Source organism: Alligator mississippiensis, chromosome 7 (genome assembly GCF_030867095.1).
Source record: "Alligator mississippiensis isolate rAllMis1 chromosome 7, rAllMis1, whole genome shotgun sequence".
NCBI lineage: Eukaryota > Metazoa > Chordata > Crocodylia > Alligatoridae > Alligator > Alligator mississippiensis.
Window position 1 is genome coordinate 67,475,038 of NC_081830.1, and position 16,642 is coordinate 67,491,679.

The window sequence follows — 16,642 nt, forward strand, 5'->3', positions numbered from 1 at the left end:
ATCATGGCACCCTGGCTGAGAATCACTAGGTTTAGGATAAGCGACTAGCTCTTGGTTGGATAGGAAGGCTTTAGCACAGCAGGGCCTTTAACATGGATTGCCCCAGGTTCTAGACTAGTGTCCTACTTCTGAATGATCAGAGGCCCTTGGATTACCTTTCTACTACACCTTCATGTTTATCTTTCCAGAAAGACAGATTAGCCTGAGTATTGCTATAATGGACTAGCAGTGCCCAGCATTCTTGGGATAGTACTAATCTTTCAAAACCAGGAGGGATGAAGAGCTGCTACTTAAGTGATTTTTATTTTTTTTTAATTACAAACTTTCTCCCCTCTTCTGCTGCATCAGAGATGGCTTCAGGGGTGGGAGAAATTGGGAGAATTCTGTTGCAACTTTTCTAAAATGGCAATACTGTACAGTAGAGGTAACAGATTGATTTGAGCATTAGTGAAAGTATTTCAGGAAAACCCTAGTGCATATCCTGCTTCTAATGAGAAAATGTCAGTGGAAGTTCATTAATTTCTTGGCACTTAGGGGTTTTTGGTGCATCTGTTGCTAGCAATATAGACAGTGGCATGCTACTGAATGTTAGTTCCTTGAATGGAAGAATTAAAAGCAGATGTTGGAACAGAACCACAGTACCTGTGCTTTTAGGAGGACTGTGACAAAAGAATAGATGCTTTCGTTTGTCTGTTTTTCTTTCTTTCTTTTAAGGTACTTCAGTTTCCCTGTCAGCATTAAAAACCCAGCACAGAAGTTAGTGTGACAACTGAACTGGTAGACAAAATATTTGCTTTGGCTGCAGTTTATCCTGGATGTGTATATCTCTATGCTAATGTCTTGAGTTCAGACCAGACTCTCATTGTCAATGACAGCAGGATTAGGCATCCACTGCTGTGGCCAATGAAGTGCATTGTACTTCCTGTTAACACATTAAAGGAAAAGCATAAAGAAAAAACAGGATGCGTTTCCTCTTAAAAATATGGCTATATGAATACCTGCCCCCAACAACAAAGCCCTTCCTTTTAGCATTTAGACTGTTTACTTGCACTTGCCAGGGTCCAGATTTTCATACCTTTATTCCCATGAATAGATTATGTTCTTTTAGGACAATATTAGGGTATCAGGAGCTGGTAAATCAGAATCACCTGTCATGACCTATGGACTGGTGGATGCCATCATCCCTTCTCCTCTGTTGGTCTTGTAAATATAACCTTGAAAATAATTTCCACATAAAACTAATGGTTTTCAGTAAGTTCTACTCGAATCCATGAATATCCCTGGGATGATGAAAACTTCAGTCCTGGTAAAGAAACTGCTTGCAAAAAAATGTGTCTGCTCTAGTTAGCAGGAAAGTGAGGTTTTCCTGGGTTCTCATGCCCTAGGAGTCCAAGCAGTCAGGGAGGTGAGTGCTATATGCTGTAGGGTTATTTAGTATGTTTGTATGGCTATACAGCAGGCTTGCCATGTGTTAAGGAGAAGAAAAGAGAACAAGAGGTAAGCTTTGTACCTTTATCAGTGAGAAGGAGGAGGTTATCCTCCACTATCATTTTATTTTATGCAAAACTTTTTATGTTTGCGAATTGTTATTTTTAGATAGGCAGCTGTGATGGCTAGAAAGGTTTTGATTACTTAAAGACGTTTATTAAAAAACATTATTAAGTGCATTGATCAGAAGGAAGAATTGAGAAACTGCATTAAAGGTTTTTTTCATTAAACTATTGAACTCTCATAATTGTACAAAAATACGCTACTATCAAACATTAGAGTAGTGGGTACTAAATGCACTAACCTTTGTAAATTCAGAGGGTAGGTGAGATCACTTAAAAAGAACATGGGTACAGATACTGATATAAGCAATCTTAGTGATCGGAGGTAAAGAGCCCTGCTTATCTAAACTGGTAAATATAGGCTTCCTTAGCACCTTGGACCTTCCTTGTACATCCTGAAATGGTGGCCAGGAACTTGCTTTTCTCTTCCATCATGCCATGCTGAAAATGAAATGTTTGTTGTTATTTCCTGGAAGAGGCTAGGGAATAAATCAAACTATAGTCCCATCGGCTGTGGTAAAAATGCATGTTAGCTAGGTACAGGTGCAGCCCATCTGCTTATGCTAGCAGGAGCAAATGGAAATGGGCAGAACTGAAAGTATCTTGACTACCTACTTAGTTGGGACAAAACATTTCTGCTCAGGAACCCAAGAAAGACAGAGCTATTCTCCCATGGTACATCAGGAGCCAAGTCTAATGTAACCAAGTTAGCTCAAAGTACAGTGGGATACTGTGTTGAATTTCCATATCAAACCCATGTAACTGTAGTACCAGTGCACATGTGGGCACATAGATATAAGCTGAATGTGGTTCTGAAATATGGCTGCTTGCAGACAGGCTTATGGCTTCAATTGCTAAGGCTGTAGCAAGTCTGATTCTTCACTTGCACACTGGGCTGATCAAACAGCACTCAATCCAATTTAAGCAAAGAACCACAGGGTGAATGGTCCCCTCTCTGCTGAGCCTCCCAGCTGCTGCTTTTCCAGATTTCAAGACCAGGTCACAAGTTTATTCTCCCTTCCCTTCCCAGTATGCATGCTGGGATCAAAACCCCACTCTTTTCTAGCACCCCCAGCAATCATTAGCATCCATTTAGCACAGCACCAGGTTCCTGATATTCTTTTCTCTGAAAATATCAGATGATTTTTGCTGAGCTCCTTGGAGAATTGCCAAATGGAGCACCAGAAAGACTTGCTGATTAGCTTCATTCAGAATTCTTGATTATAAATGGACATACGGGTTGATTTATCAGAAATAGCATGGGGCAATTAAGCATTATTTTTTATTAAACTGGTAGCTTGTTTTTCTTACTTAAAAAGAGAAGGTTGTTGGTTTCATAATGCCTATAATTTGTTTATAGGAGGGCTGTTTTCCCTGTTTTCAGTGTACAGAACCTCCTGCATTATTGCCAACCCCACTGTCAAAAATCATGAGACAAACTCTTAAAAATCAAGAGATTTGGAATGTAGATAATGAGATTTTTTTTTTTTTCCAAGCGTGTGTGGGGAGGATGGGACAGGTATTTGGGAAGGTGTGGGGGGCTGTGGGGGTGTGTGAGGTTTGGAGCCAGGGGGGGTCCCCCTATACTCTGGCAGGATACTGTGGGTCAGGAGTGAGGGGCAGCAGCAGGGGTGGGGGGTGACTTGGGAGTGAGGGGCATGTGCAGCCCCCCCCCTTGCATGACTTGCCCCACTCCCCTCACCATAGATTCATAGATTATAGAGTCAGAAGGGACCCGATGGATCATTGGGTCTGACCCCCTGCCCCTGGCAGGAAAGAGGGCCAGGTGATTGTCAAGCCTCCTCTTGAAGATCTCCAAGTTAGGTGATAGCTCTTTTGGAAGCCCATTCCAGACTCTGGCCACCTTTATTGTAAAAAAAATGTCTAACCTAAATCTACTGTCCACTAATTTGAACCCATTATTCCTAGTTACTCCCTGGGGCGCTCTGGTAAACAGCACATCCCCAATTCCCTGCTGTCCTTCCCTGATAAATTTATAGGCGGCTACAAGGTCACCCCTCAGCTGTCTTCTGTATAGGCTGAAGAGACCCAGATCTCTCAACCTGTCCTTGTAGGGTCTTTCATGGAGACCAGTAATCACGCAAGTGGCCCTCTTCTGAACCCTCTCCAGATCCTCCGTGTCTCTCTTGAAGTGCGGCACCCAAAACTGGAGGGGGAGCATGACTTCACTCAATCTGTTGGTCATGCATCTGCTAATACATGACAAGGTGTGATTGGCTTTGTTGATGGCCTCTACACTGCTGGCTCATGTTCATCTTGGAGTCAACTATGACTCCAAGATTTCTCTCAGCCTCTGAGCTGTTGAGGAGGACATCCCCCAACCTGTAGGTGTGCTGGGGATTCCTCCTTCCTAGGTGGAGTACCTTACATTTATCTTTGCTGAATTGCTTCCTGTTACGTTCTGCCCATTGGTCCAACCTGTTCAGGTCGGCCTGTATCTGCTCCCTGCCCATTCATGTATTAACTTTGCCCCATAACTTGGTATCATCTGCGAACTTGGAGAGGTGCTTACCACACCCTCATCCAAATCACTGATGAAGATCTTAAATAACACGGGCCCAAGGACCAAACCCTGCGGGACCCCACTGCCCACCTCCTTCCAGGCTGAAAATGACCCATCCACCACCACTCTCTGGGTGCAGTCCCTAAGCCAGTTGGCCACCCACCTGACTAAGCATCCACTCCACAGCCCCTTAGCTTTCCTATGTGAAACTGTGTCAAAGGCCTTCCTGAAATCCAGGTAGATGACATCGGCCTCAGCTCCTGTCAAGGCAGTGTGAGACCTGGTCATAAAAGGCTATAAGGTTTGTCAGGCAGAATCTACCTGTGATGAACCAGTGCTGGTTTCCTTTCAGCATCATTTCCCTTTCTGGGCCTTCACAAATACGCTCTTTGATGATTTTTTCTAGTATTTTCTGAGGGATAGAGGTAAGATTGACTGGCCTAAAGTTACCCAGCCCCTTCCTTTTTCCCTTCTTAAAAATGGGCACCATGTTGGCTTATTTCCAGTCCTTGGGACCTGGCCAGAGCACCATGAGAGCTCAAACAGCCATGCCAGCAGCTCAGTTATGACACTGGCCAATTCCTTCAGCACCCATGGATGGAGGTCATCCGGGCTGGCTGACTTGTCCCTATCCAGCCCTTCCAAGTGCTCTTTAACCAAGTCAGCACCAGTCTGGTGCCTTTTGGACATCTGTCTATGCTGAAGGTAGGGGAATTGTCTTGGTCAGTATTAAGGAATACTGAAGCAAAGACCTCATTGAAGAGCTCTGTCTCTTTGTGTCAACCATCAACTGACCTGATTTGTCCTGCAGGGGCCCTGTGCTAATCTGTGCTTTCTTGGGGGCCTCAGTCTACCTCCTTCTCTTCCCCTGCCCCTTCCCTTCCACACACTTACTGGTTTGGCGCTCTTTACATGTGCCAGGAGAAAAAAATCCTGAGATTTGATCTCTCTATCAGGAAATCATGAGTCAGAGTTAATTTAACTTAAAATCAGGAGTCTTGTGATTTTTTTTTTTCCATTAGTTGGCATTACTACTCCTGCCACAAAGGCTTTGTTGGTGGGGTGGTGACCCCAGCTCTGTGTGCTTTGTCACTTAAATATCTTCACGTTATACTAATATGTGGTTGACTTCAATTCCGTGCAGTGAATTTTGTTTTCAGCTCAGCATACTCTAGGGCATTCTTTCTTTTTTCCTTTTTTTCTGAAGAGCAAACTAGTACATGTTTGTATGCAAATCTTCCTTGAGAAACCTTCTACAAAGTGGAAGGGGCAAGCTAAGCACATTCTCTTCATCAAACAGAATAACTGAGCAGAGCTGTTTATCATTCTGCTATGTCCATTGCTGAAGTTTTCTGGGAAGAACAGAGTTGCAATGTTTTCCTCCCAGGGCACAAGAGTTTGTATGAACCCACTTTGTTTACTCTAAATTTCTTATTTCTACTGCTGCCTCTTTATTGTCCTGAATGTTTACTACCTTTATTTTCTTTTCATGGCTGACTTGATACTTTTTGTTAACTTTTCCCTGAATTCATTAGCAAGTGGGCAGATATTTAAATCGGTCTTGAGTCTGTGTAGTTGAGTACATATTTTGGGTATAGGTAGAGGCATTTTGGCATCATAGGAAGTTATGCAAAAGGTCATCTGAATTTTACAGCTATATAGAAGACAGTAGGTTTTTGCCTCATGGCCTGGTATAATTGAGATCCCTTTGGCCTAAAGAGGGAAGAAAAGACCTTGTGCCATCCTTACTCTGGGTTGAGCATGATCTGGACTTTGCTTTTGGGCTTACAACCCACCTTACTAGCTTGTTCCATATGCTCTTTTAATTTTGGTTAACGGTTACTGATTTCCTTCACCCCCCCCCCCCCACTCTTAAACACTTACTTAATACAAGGTAAGCTGATTTAGATAATAGCAGTTTCTATTATACCAGTTTCTAAGTGGTATCTTACCACTTCCCAAATGAGTCAAAATAAAATAAGTGAAAGCTGGCAGTGACGACATGACCTAAATCAGGTGTGCCACAAATTAGCCTCACACCCTCCCTAGGTGCCACTTCAGTCCCCTTCCTCTGCCTCACCTGCTGCTCTGCTCTCTTCCCCCAGCACTGTGCTTCTTGCCTGCTCTGCTTCCTTCTCTATCTAATGCTGTGCTGCCTGTCCCCTCCCTGGTCTGCCCTGTATCACACGCACAGGATACTTGTGTCACATAGGCCACTCCTGACCTAAATGAATCCAGGAGATTAATGGACTTCTGTCCACCAGGTGGTAAATGATGTGAACTTGGTGCATGGCAGCTAACTGGGGATGTGCAAAAAGAAGCCATCACAATTCACTGAATGACTTTTCTCCCATCCCCTTCTCTGTTCCTTTATGGAAGTAAAGGAACACAGGTTGACTGACTCTAGTGTACTTTGAGAATCCACTAGGTATGCTGTATTACCTAAACTCTTGCACAGCATGCTCCTCTTTCCCTACCACTCCAGCTTTTTGCAGGCAGTTACTGTAATGTAGGTACAACAATGAGTAGAACACGTAGCTGTTCCCTACTGCATTCAAGCATTCAACCTTGCCTCCAATATAGCTGAAAAAAGGAATTGCCTCTATTCTAGGGCTTAATACCTGCAAAGAGGGTGCAAACATTTTGAAATCAGACTAAAGTTCATGGGTAATAGCATTTCTTCAGCACTTGTTTCATAGACTGCCTGCTTTCCAACATACTCCTCCAGGTATAATTATTTTCTTTTCCAAACCTCTTGATGTCAGTGGCTCACACTGGACTGTGGTATTTTTTTTTTTCTTTCAGATTCATAGGCAGTAAGAAAACCCCCATCCTGGATGCTGTTTGTAGCCAAATTACCAGTCCTAATAAGATGATTTCAAATCTATTCATCTAGGCCAGGGGTGGGCAAAATATGGCTCATGGGCTGGATCCATCCTGCCAGGCACTTTCATGTAGCCTGTGGTGCCCTGCAACGAATCGTACTACACCCAGCCCTTCCACCCATGAGGATGGGAGCGAGGTGCCTACATCTGCCCTCAACATACCCTATTATGCCTCACTTCCACCCTTGTGGGCAGAAGGACCTGGCCCCACTAGCACCAGGTGGAGATGCTGCTGCAGTCGTCCCCCACATCCTGCTACTTCTGGGCAGTAGCTAGGGGAGTGCTAGGGCAAGGCCACAGCTGGGCAGGAGCATGGGGCTGGGGTTGGTGGCAGCACAGAGCCCATGCCCAGGGGGTAGGGGGGGCAGTGTGGAGCTTGGCTAGGCAGGATGTGGGGGGGTATGGGGACCCCTCTCTCATTTTCCCCCTCCCCCACAATGGTGTGGAGCCCTGGCATGAAGTGGGGGCAACTGCAGGGGGGAGCACTCATGCTTGGCTCCAGCCAGCACAGTGAGGAGTGCAGCCCCTGCCGGGCAGTCTGTATCGTGGGTGCTCCTCACACTTGCATGGCACAGAAGGAAAGCCCTTTCCTACTTTTCCCAACCTTGCAAAAAGGCCAGCAAAAATTGACTAATACTTGTTCTGGAAACAGATTTTCTGATCCTCTTTGCTAGCTATAAAATGCAATGACATGTTTCATTGCAAAATACTGCTATGGCCTAATTACCTATAACCCAATAAAGAGCTGTTTTGAAGTATTAGCATGTGAACAATTTTTTTGTGCTATGGAAAGCATTTATGACTAGAAATAAAAAAGAGAGAAACTACTCTGCATAGCTGGCATCTCTATATGACTTGGGATTAAGAACAAACATTTTAACTGGATCTGGTGAAAAAGCCAGTTATTTTACCCATTCTCTTCTCCTGTGGCCCTGAAATTGGACAAAGCCACCCAACTATGAAACATGCTTTTTGCAGTTCTGCTGCCAGAAATCCTGAGACTGTGGTCACTGCAGAGGCCTAGCAGAGTCCTGTGAGAAGGGTACAGGCTGTATTCTTGTCTGCTTCCCAAGCTGCAAACCTGGTAGAGCTGTGCCCATAGCTAGGGACAGACATTACACATAAACTGGTTTAAGTGCTCAGAATGTGGTTTAAACCTGTAACAGAACAGGTGTTCAGTGCACATAAACTTGTTTGAAAATGGTTGAAACCAGTTTGAGATAAACCTGGTTGAATGTAGTGTTGGACTTAAACCGGTTTGACCCAAATCAGTTATGCAACGTCTGTCCCAGACCCCTTGCTGATTTAAGTTAAACCAAATGCCCCCAGCATCCTGGCATGCTCTCTGGGCTGGGTGGGGCTACCTGCTCCACAGCAGAGCTGGCCCCTCCCCTCTGCTCCCTGGCTGGAGCTCAGCAGAGACTGCAGGTATCTGCCTGGCTTCCTTCTGCTCCTCCCCTCCCCACTCCCTGCTAAGCAGGATTGCCCCATCCCCTCTGTCTTACACTCAGCATTACCTACCAGACCACATGCTGACTACAGTCCATGCTGTGGCAGATGGGATAAAGGCAGAATCAAGAGGTAGCTGGTAATATCCCTCTGTTATTTTTTTAATGGAGTGATAAACACTGAGTTAGGGGTGATAAACACTGTGTTATCAATTCCTGCCTGGCCCCTCACCTCAGCACTATGGAAGGGAAAGGAGGGCTGCTCTAGTGCCCCCCAGTTTCTAGCCTGTGCCACTGCAGTTGATGGCTGCCCAATATTTTGCAGTAAACAAATTCAGTGCTTGGTTCAGTTCAGAGTTGACAATTGTCCAAAATATCACAGAAAAGCACTGAGAGCTAGCTTAGCTGTGTTGGCATAGCACTCTGCTTAAGATAACTGAGCAGTGTAGAGCTTGTATACATGCATGTTTACACTTGCGCATCTGTACAATGTGCACCTCTAGATCAGCGTAATTTTCTTCAATCTGGTATGGAGTTACCCCAGGAAAAGTGAGAAAGAAAATGACTTCAGTGTAAACTGCATTGGTGTAGGTATTGTGTGTCCAGAGCTATCCTAGGGTAGTCATGTACTATAGACAAATGTGTGATTTAGAGTTTTCCCTGCCACATAGTGGCATTGTGAGGCTCTAATAGTGCCTTGAGGAAGCAGTTATTCTGGAAGAGCTGTACACCTGCTCTGAATCCTAGTATAATTTACTTTGGTGTACAAAATAGATGCAAGTGGTATTGCTGTAAATATGTCATTTGTTCATCCCCTTTGTGTGGTGAGTTGTTGAATGGAGCTACTCGGAGCAGTCAGTACGTAACTTGAAAAGTTGCGCTCATTGTTACCTGTAATTGCGTTATGCCTTCTGACTCTCAAGCTCACATAGATATACGTTTAGTTAAAGTTAAATTTATCTGAAGTGAATGTTTGGTCCCCTGAGCGTGATTTGCCTGGAAGACCTTTTAAAATTTGTTTAATATATATTAGTGCTTGCTATTCTGTCTTTTTTTCAGTGTGTTTGGATAAGGATAGTTGAGAAGTTAAAACTAAAATCATGCGACTCGCACAGGTATTTGTATATTGATTTACTGTCCAGTGACAGTGGCATAACAGTGTATTTTAAGAGACCTTTAACAAGTAACAGGCAAAGGTCAAAACATATAATTGAAATATAAAAATGTGCACATGGCATCTGGTTTGCTTTGAATTGTTAGAGTGAGCCTTCACCTCTAACTTGTTAAGTAGCCCTTGAGAGAAATTATCATTAAAATTTGGCAGTGATTCAATTGGAGTATATCTGCGTCATACAAAACAAAATCTTTCTTTAATTGTAAAACACTTCAAGTGCGTGACCGCCTATTCACATCCAAAAAAAATGACTGTTAGTTTGTTCGTTAAAAATAATACTAAGCCAGACATGTTTTAAGTGTAATACTTAAATAACAAAAAGTATTGGCACGATTCCTTAGTAAGTCTCAGTTCACTTACAATAAATCATATATCTTTTAGTAAGCAATGAACAATTAGAATGTGGGTTTAAATAGTGATCCATCAGTTCTCTCTGTTTAAGTAAAATAAAACACTGGGATATGTCAAATGCTCCAAATAACCAGATTTGAATGGGAATTTAGCATCATATCTCTAAAGTGGTTTTGCATATTTGGTAGACCACAATTCAGCTGTGTTGACTGACTTTTACTCCTTTTTTGTGTCTCAAAAGTGGCAATGTGGAAATCGAGAGCCTATTCAAGAAATGTGGATTTTTTCAGTCAAGGGCTTCCCTTTTATATATCCTCCCTTTTTTAATCTGGGAAAGGGAGGATATAAGCTTATATGAACAGAGCTATTTCATTTATTACAAATAAGAATTCTACCATAACAAGGAAACTTTCCTGTGTAACCCATGTCCAGAAGTGAATTTATCTTAAAACATGCACAATTTTTTAAATCAAATTTATATATCCTAGCATTTTTATGTGGTCTGTCAGCTGGAATTTAGAGCAAAAATGGGATAAATGCATTATGATGGGGGGGTGGGGGAGACATGCACTTTAATGGGGGTGCCAATAATTTGTAGCTTAAGAAGAATGTTTCCAGGTGGGAATCTTTCCCTACATGGGAATAGAGAACAGCACATAGAATTTAATAAAATCATGCATTACTGATTTATAATAAGGGGAAGGAACTAGGGCTGTACAAAGCTTTGGTCCCCGATTTGATTCGGCAGAGATTCAACCCGATTAGGTGGCTGAATCTCCAAATCAAATCAGAGGACCTTTTAATCTCTCTGAATCAAATTGGAACCTTCCAAATTGATTTGGACATAGAGATGGCTTTAAATGTTTTTTCTACATACCTCTAGGTAGCAGGCAACTCATGAGTGGGGTGCATGGAGTGTCCCACAAAAGCATGGGGGGCTCCCCAGCACTCTCAGCAGCACTTCCAGTTCACTGTGGAGCCCCTCTGCACTCCCCTGGCTCAGTGACCTGGTGCCTCCTGGGACCTGGGGTCCCCTGCAGCCAATCGCCAAACCAGGGAGGAGCGCTCCCCAGCAGACTTGGAAGTGGACCAGAAGTACTTCTGGTTCACTTCCAGGTTAGCCACTGAGCACATGGAGGGCCCTTGCACTCCTGTGGGATGCTCCATGCACCTCGGCATCTCAGGGATCACAAGCTGAGCCTGCTATCTCAAGGTATGTAGAAAAAACTTTTAATGCTGTGTCCATGTCTGAATCGCTGCTTCTCTGAATCAGCATTGAATCTTTGGATTTGGATTTGACCGAATCGAATCGAGGGTAGTGATCTGAATCAATAACTTGAATCGTTGTCCCTGATTCAGGCTGAATCGAAATCTGAATTGAATAGGGCCCACTTTGCACACCCCTAGAAGGAACATAATGGCAATTTGGAGTAGACCATCTACATAAAAACTATGAAACCATGACTGAAGCTTATGCTAAAACACAATTTCCTGTTTCTATTTAGCTGCACAACAGTCTATATTTCCTATTAATTTCAACCAGGGTTGTCAAACTCTTCGGGCCCCATGAACTGAATGAGTGATATAGTGCTGGTATTGGGCTGGATTGGGCACACAGATGGGCCCCGTTTACTGCATGCTGTATATTTGCTGACCCCAGCAACATGCACACACTGGCTGTGACTGCATGCTACATGAAGCACACACCAAACTGACCCTGTATTCAGAGTACAGGGTCAGGGCTGGTGCATACTGCACGTGGCATGAAGTCTAGCTTGTGTGCACTGCATGTGGCATCTGGGTCCAGTACAAAACCCACAAGCAGCCCCATGGACCAAATGATATGGCTGTGTGGGCCTTACTTAAACTGTTTCTAGACAGGTACCCGGCACAGTTTCCAGTGACAATAACTAGACTTGATTTTTCTCTCAAGTGGATTCTGATATAAAGTACAGCATATGTGAAAGTATCCTACATTTGCAGCAACTGTGTTCAGCAAGTTTAGTATTGGTAAACTTGGAATACGTATAAACTTGTGACACAGACAAAGGCTCAAGGTGCTCATAAATCTAGTCACTAAATAAGGGGTCATAAAAGCATAGCTTTGCTTCAGCAAGATGCCGTAGTATCAAAGTTTTACCAAAGTAGATCACTCACTGAGTAGTCCTGAGCAAAGCTGTATATCATAACTTATCAAGTTCAAAGCTTTACCTTTTTGTATCTCTGCTACCTTGTGAAATATTACTAAATTCCTCAAGATGTTCCAGCTGAATGGAATGGTAACATTTTAAGTCATGTTTTGACCTCAGTCATATCCGTGTAAATCTGGAGTAAATCCCATGACCTCAAGAAGAGTTGCACAGGTACCTATGAGATCAGAACTGAAGTTGATGCATTTCTACTAGGTTTGCTATGGTATAGCGTAATTGAGCTTTGTAATAGGGGACTGGAAATATGTTTTTGTTGTTGTTGCCAACGATGAGACATCGTTCTGAGAGTGAATGAGTTCTGTAGTCAAGGACAGTTCACTGATTTTTTTTTTTTTTTTATTTTTTTTTTTTCTTTCAAAATGAAAGAAATGTTACGGCTTCATATGCAGTTTTCAATCTGTCTGATAAAAAGCTGCCTCAGCTGTTAAATGGCAGTGTTTGCAATGATAATTTGTCACGCCTCTAATGCTGAAAAGGAATTTTAGAACATCTCTGTATGTTGATGTTAAAATTTCTCTCTCTACAATCTAGCTGCAGCAAATGGGTAGAGAAAGAGACACTGTTTTTACTCATTTCCAAGAGCAGAACGTTCATAACTAGAGGGAGTCAGAAATTTTCCAACTAAGCAAAAACTTGTCAAACAATGCTGATTTATTGACCCTAAAAAGTTTCATTTTGAAGAATCATGACTTTGAACATCCCTTGAGTCCAGGGTAGGGTTCCATAATGCCTGAAATAAGATAATAGTAGATAATACAGTGCCCCCTAATGCTATATCATATTTATGTTTACTAGGATAATTTTGAAATGCTTTTGCTTATTTTATGTGACTACCCTCCCTCACTTTTCCCATGCATCTTTAAAAGGTGAAGGCTAAATATGACAAAAATGAATTTCCATCTATTTGTTCATATATTTAATTAGCTTATCTTTGTGTTTGTTTGCATCCTATGCTTCTACCCTCTACTTCCAATGGAAGAGCATTGTTGAGCATAGCTGTGCACTGATGCAACTAGGAAACTACCACAATACTGTGGGATTTAGGTGACCTTACAATGAATTAACAGAGTGCAGTTATGAGCTAAATAGGACATTTTCATTGCACAACTTCTAAAAAATCTATCAATCTTTTATATTTCATCTGAAAGGTCTCTTCCCCCCACATTAATTTTTTTTTCTTTTATGATAAAAAAAACCCAACATGTATTGGGTCATTTTCTTCCTCTTGCTTTTTCCATAAAATGGAGGAATGAAAGGAAAAAAAATGCGGGGAATGGAATGGAAATGGGAAACAAAAAACATGTCAGTATAAATTGTAACCACAAACTTAAGTTAACTTTTCTGGAGGTTTATTTTAATTTATTTTGAGTTTATATGAGAAAGGTTTAGTATTTCATTCTTTTGTTTTTAGGTATCACTATTTAATAAGATTAATAAAACCTGAGAAGCTATTCAGATGCAAAAAAAAAAAGCCAACTAAATCTGAGAACTACTGTGGGCTTGCAGATCCTGTGTGAGGAGAAAGAGAATAAATATTGTGCATACTATATTTGTTTCAAATTTATTCTCAACTCTATCAATGAGATTAGATTGCAGTTATTTCAGGTATCTGTGTCCTACTAAGTGTGGATAAAAATAGCTGACCAAGAAAACTGTTTCTGAGTTAACCATATTCAATCTCCCTTACTGACTTCTAACTTGGCGACGTGTGAAATTTCTTTTTACTGAGTTCAGTAATTACAGTACAAAAACCCAATTACATGCTTAGTTTTTAAAGAGAGAACCTGTTGAAGTGCTGAAACGTGGAAAGTAATGGTCTTAATTTGTTTTCATGGTGTTAAAGCTCCACTGAACAGAACAAACCACCAGAGAGCCTTTCTTGTCTGTTCTGGGCAAATGGAGGAGAAAGATTAAAAAAAATGTTAGCAAGTTAATTTTTTAACTGAAAGATTCTAGAAATCCTGTAAATAATTTTTATAGCTTATTTCACTCCCTGTTAATTATGTGCTTGTCATAGCTTCATTACCCCTGTGGGGTCAGGCCAACTCTCATGATCCAGGCCAACTCTCAGGATCTCAATATTGTGCTGTTAGACAGGGGTGTGTGACACAATTGCACATATACAAACACACAACTCAATTAGGTGCATATACACCCACACTACCAGCTCAGGCACATACACATCCAAACCAGTGTAGACACATGCATACCTATCACCAATTCAAGCACATACACTATACAACCCAAAAGTTAGACACAGATCACTAATTCGTATATCACATGCGCACACACACACACACACACAGGTAAGTTCCTAGCTTGGATGGTACAGTGTGTATGTGTGTGCTTGGGGTACCTGGGATACTTGGGGGGAAGGTTCAGGTGAGAGCGAGAGAGTTAAAGTGTAGGGAGTGAAAGTTGCCAGGACCAGGATTAGAGCTGGTGGACTACAGAGAAGCTGGCTGAGGAACTGAGGCTTGGGGTTACTTAAGGTAGACTGGGGCTGGAAACTGAGGCAGACAGCTGAGATATTGGGGTGGGGTGGGGGAGGGGGCAGATAAGTGGTGGCAAGGAGGAGACAGCCAGGAAAGAAACTGAGGCAGAAACCTGGTTGCTCTGGGGAAAAAGAAAAAGCAGTAGGGATAAGACAGTGGCAAAGAAACAGGGTTTGGAGGCAGAGAGGAGCTCAGGACGGCTGGAGCCACAGGACCATGGGACAGGTGTTGGAGGTGGCAGTGAGCCAGAAGTAGGAGAGGGAGAAATGAGACAGAAGTTAGAGGGGCGAGGAGCAGAGATTGGAGCAGGGTCAAACCATAGTAAAGTAAAACCCAACTTCCAAATAACAGTTTTATTACACAGACAACACTCTACACAGCTCCATGAAGTTATTGGCTCACTCTCTCACTCACTCTCTCACTCACTCACTCACTCACTCACTCACGCTGGAAAGGGGTCCTTGTCCAGTAGGTGTTGTCCAGAGGGGGGTTGCCAGCAGGGCCTCTGGGTGGATAGGTGTTGTGGTATGGTGCTGGTCCAGATGGAGAGGGCGTCCCACTGGGTCTGTCTTCACTGCCCCTTTTTATAGGGGCAGACCTTGTGTGACCCTAGTGACAGGAGGCATGCCCAGGCAAGGGTCAGCCCCTGGCGTACTGAGCATGTGTGCTCCATGCAGGGATGTGCAGTTTTGGGTGTTTGTAATAGTGGGGTGCTATGGTAGAGTTGCTCGTTCTGCAGGGTCTTTTGTCTTTCAAATGCTGGGTTCTTGTCTGTGTTCCTGTGTGAGGTCCGTGGTTACTGGATGAATCCATGTGAGCTGATGGCCCAGTCATTACAGGCCATTCAGTAGAGGCCTGCTACCATTGTATTTCAATCATTTCCAATCGCCCATTCATCCGGGAACCAATTTACATGGGAGGGATACGTGAATCATACAGTTGCAGCACAGGGGATGCCCAGGCAAAGGACACAAGGTGGAGACTTGACATATAAAATGGAAACTTGACATGACTTTGGTTCACTTACAAACACAGGCCTAAACCATACAATATCAATATGAAACAATAAAAATCAATACAAAAATGATAATAATACAATATACAACAGTAAGAATCAATACAAACCTAATAATAATACAATATAAAACAGTGGATATCCAAAACCAAAAACTTGCTACCAAAATAAAAATGTTAAAGCTTATCCTAAGTCTGAGCTTGCTTATGCTTGTCTATAGGGAGGGAGAGAAAGAAAAGCCAGAAATAATTGGGGAAGGGAAGGGAATGCATATCTATCGTGAGTGTGTGTGTGTGTGTGTGTGTGTGTGTGTGTGTGTGTGTGTATTAAAAAAGAAAAACTGGGGGGTTTTGCTACAACACCAGCATCAAGCATTTTTCACTGATCAGAATTCCTTGTATTTGTAATTATTACCATGGCTCTTTACCAACAATGCAATGCCATGAAAGAAGGAAAGTTTGTCATCACGAACATACTTGTAATAATAAAGGCACATCTTAATTTTGGTGTTTCATGAGGAGTCTTCCTGTAGGAAGAAACGGGCATGGAACTTTTTGAAGCAGCTATTGTCGGGTACGTGTGTGTCCAGTTTCCCAGAGTGCTTCGCTTCATAGGCTGACAGTATAAATACTACGTTCTTTCTAAGGATCCTTTAGTTCTTTTCTACCACCAAAAGTCAGATTTTGAGTTGGGCTCTGAAGCAAAATCAAGAATGAAAGATCAACACAAACCTGTAGAGCCCTGTAACTAACTCTCTGAGAGGAAGTCTTAAAGATGCATCTTTTTATATTTGCCTGTCTAAAACAGTGAAAAGTCATTCCCAGGCCCATTTTATCTCATAAAAGGAGAAGCTTTGAGGGTGAAAGGTATGGACACTTGCTACATAGTATAGGGTCTGAAAAATAGCATACATCCCATAAGTGCACAAAATGTTCCATGGCTGTGGAGTTATATGTACTCAGTTGGTGTGGAGCAATATATTAAATGATC